This window comes from Oryx dammah, unplaced genomic scaffold (assembly GCF_014754425.2).
Source record: "Oryx dammah isolate SB20612 unplaced genomic scaffold, SCBI_Odam_1.1 HiC_scaffold_11, whole genome shotgun sequence".
Lineage (NCBI taxonomy): Eukaryota > Metazoa > Chordata > Mammalia > Artiodactyla > Bovidae > Oryx > Oryx dammah.
This window is the reverse complement of record NW_024070195.1, coordinates 3225242-3228393: the sequence shown is the minus strand read 5'-3', so window position 1 is coordinate 3228393 and position 3152 is coordinate 3225242. Positions and strand designations below refer to the sequence as shown.

Below are 3152 nucleotides of genomic sequence, written 5' to 3'. Positions count from 1 at the left end.
TCCTCATTTTCTCATTTCCGAAATTCTGAACCTTCTCCACATTTCCTTATTTCTGAAATAACGATGGGCTCCCCTGAGACTGAAAGGAGGGGAGGACGTGACACCCACACACCTCCCAGAGGTGTTCATGACCCATACACGAGCGCCTCCCTCTACTCCAGGCCACTTCCGGCCTCGTATGGGCTAATGGAAACACCAGCAGCCACAGGTGGGCCTAGAGTATCCAGAAGCAGCCGGGGTGCAGGGGGTCCCTGCCGGCCCGTCAGGTCACAGCCCACCTCCCCTCTTACGGGCCACGACCGCAGAACAGCTGCTCCCTCCAACTGCAGAGATGGGCAGAAACATGCCCCTCGCTGCCCTTGCACCCTGTTGTCCACTCTGGCTCGTTCTCAGGCTGACCAGTGCAGGATGACCAGCGGCAAGGGGCCACGGCAGCCTTTCCAGCTCAAGGGCACAGTGAAAGGAACTGCTACACGTTTTTTAAATGTATGCGATTGACCTTTGAACATTGCCAAGCTTAGAGGCACCGACCCCCCAGGCTGTCAAAACTCTGCGTGCAACTTCTAGAAGGCCCTGGTACCCACAGCTCAGCACCCACAGACTCTACCAACACCAGGCCACAAGGTATTGCAGTGTTTACTATTGAAAAAAATTCACCTAGAAGGTGACTCACACCCTTGAAGTTCGAACTCTGTTGAGGGCCAACTGCAATTGTGACCGCTCCATTTCCCAGTCCCCAGTTTCTTCCTCTGCAAAATAAAATAATATCATTTCCAACACCACCCGCACGGACCTTTTTGTGAGTGAAGACGCTGTGTGTGGTCACAAGACCCATTTCTGGAAACTTCTGGACAATGTGCAAACCAAGTCTACTTAGCTTACATGTTGCCTTCAAGCTCTCTGTCGTAATAAGCAAACAATCTCTATTATTAGGGGCTTTTTTCTACATATCTCTAATGCTAAGTTAACAAATGTTCATAATTTCCAACTTGAAGCACGACAAAATCTTGACATGGTCAGAGGGAAAGCACATTCAGTTTAGTTCTGTTAGACTTAAACATTGTCTTTGGAAGATCAATTCTGTCTTCTCTATACTCTCAGAATGTTTTATTTTAAGCATTCTGGAAAACAGCTAGTTACCACAAATAAGTTAACCTGTACTTCCATCAGTGATGCAGTGAGAACATTTTGGCGTTCTGCAATTAGGTCTTTAAGACTACTTTTTGATAATAAGCTTTTCCCTATCAAACGTCAAGAATTATCAAACATTCACAGGAAACTCATTTTGATCCTTTGCCATAAACTGGGAAATTTTGATAAGTCTAATAAGCTTCAAATCTGAAATAGTAAAATAGGACCTATCTTTTACAAATGTGAACAAAGTACTAAACAAAAGCACTGGGAGCCTGCCGAACGTTGCAAAGGGTCTGAAGACTCTCACTGGATGGGCCCCTTATGGAAAAAGCTCTGGGGTATTCCCTGGTGGTCCAGTGGTGAAGACTCTGTGCTTCCAAAGCAGGCAGTTTGGTTTTGATCCCTGACTGGGGAACTAAGATCTCACATGCTTCATGAGAAAAAAAAATAAATTAAAAAAAGAAAAACTCTGCAGAAAGGCTTTGATTCTGTCCTGTTATGTGTGCATTGATTGAAGACTGAGCCGTACAACCCCCTCATTGACAGTCTTATAACTGACCAGATCTACAATGCCATCAATCAGACTTGGTTTTCACATAATTATGATCCCAAAGGCGCCGTGCTTTTGCATCCTTGTATCTCAAGAGTCCCTTGGACAGCAAGGAGATCAAACCAGTCAATGCTAAAGAAAACCAACCCTGAATATTCATTGGAAGGACTGTTGCTGAGGCACTTGGGCCATCTGATGTGAAGAGCCAACTCCTTGGAAAAGACCCTGATGCTGGGAAAGACTGAGGACAGGAGGAGAAGAGGGCAGCAGAGGATGAGATGGTTAGGTAGCTTCACTGACTCAATGGACAGGAATTTGAGCAAACTCCAGGAGATGGTGAAGGACAGGGAAGCCTGGCGTGCTAAGAGGCGGATACGACTTCGCAACTGAACACCAACAGCATCAGTCAGTCATTGGGAGCAGCAGGTTAGCTGGCAGGGAGGGTGGACATACTGTCCCTAATCTGTGGACAAGGGGCTCCTGTGGGTGGAGGGAAGGCTCCAGACGAGGCTGTAGCCGTGTGCCGTCAGCAGACCACAGGGGCTGGAGGCCCTGCCTGGTACCATGACCCGGGCAGAGACCCGACGCCTCCGAGCCAGAGGGGCCACCGCCGATCTCCTCTGGGGCTGTGGGGACAGAGGGACTGTCCTCCCAAGGCCAGTGCGAGCCCTGTGCTCAAACTCATAGGAGAGCCGCAGTGCTTCCCAGTTCGGAATTTGATGAGGGTTTTTTTTTTAAGTAGGAAGAGAGTGTGACAATAAAGTGCTACCCTTGGAAGCTGTCGAGTTCTTCCCCGAGTTGACTGACTCAGAAAATATGTGCTGAGTGCCTGCTTTCTTCTAAGCCAACTGTGGCTCTGCAGAGATGAAGAGGCCTTGCCCCTGCCCTTACGTTGCTCGCCGTCTCTTGGGAGGGTGGCCATGGGGACAGATGATGGCTGTTGACGTGGAGATGTGTGACGGCAGGGATGCGGGGGCACCTCCAGGGGAGAATGGCCGCCTTGCTCTTGTACCAGGCACCCCCTACACGGGCTGCGTTCCCACAACACCATGAAGAAGTCCGCCCGGGTTATCACTGAGGAGTACTGCACGCCCCTGAGCAATGACTTCCACATCAACAAGCGCGTGTGCAAGGAGATCACCATTATTTCCCTCAAGAAGCTCTGCTGCAAGAGCGCGGGCTACAGCCATCTCTGATGACGCAGGTTCAGGGAGCCCCGTGAGAGGGGTCTCCTTGGAGCTGCAGGAGGGCCGGGACAGAGGAGAGACGGTTACGCCTGAGGCCCCAGCCCCGGATCAGGAAATGACTGATGTAAGTCCTGACGCTAACGCTGAAGCCCTTGGACTTGGGCAGTCTGTCCAACCTGCAGGTCACTCGGCCTACAAGTGGGATGAATCTCAAAACACCACGTGGAGGTGCTTGAGTCCTTCTGCTGTGCTGTAACGGCACCCCACTCCAGTGCTCTTGC

The 3152-nt window shown here is 50.4% G+C and overlaps 1 pseudogene; it reads left to right on the top strand.

Annotated features, from left to right (window-relative positions):
• The first annotated feature begins 2248 nt into the window (after nt 1–2248).
• LOC120870245 lies at nt 2249–3107 on the top strand (annotated as a pseudogene).
• The last annotated feature ends 45 nt before the right edge of the window (nt 3108–3152 follow it).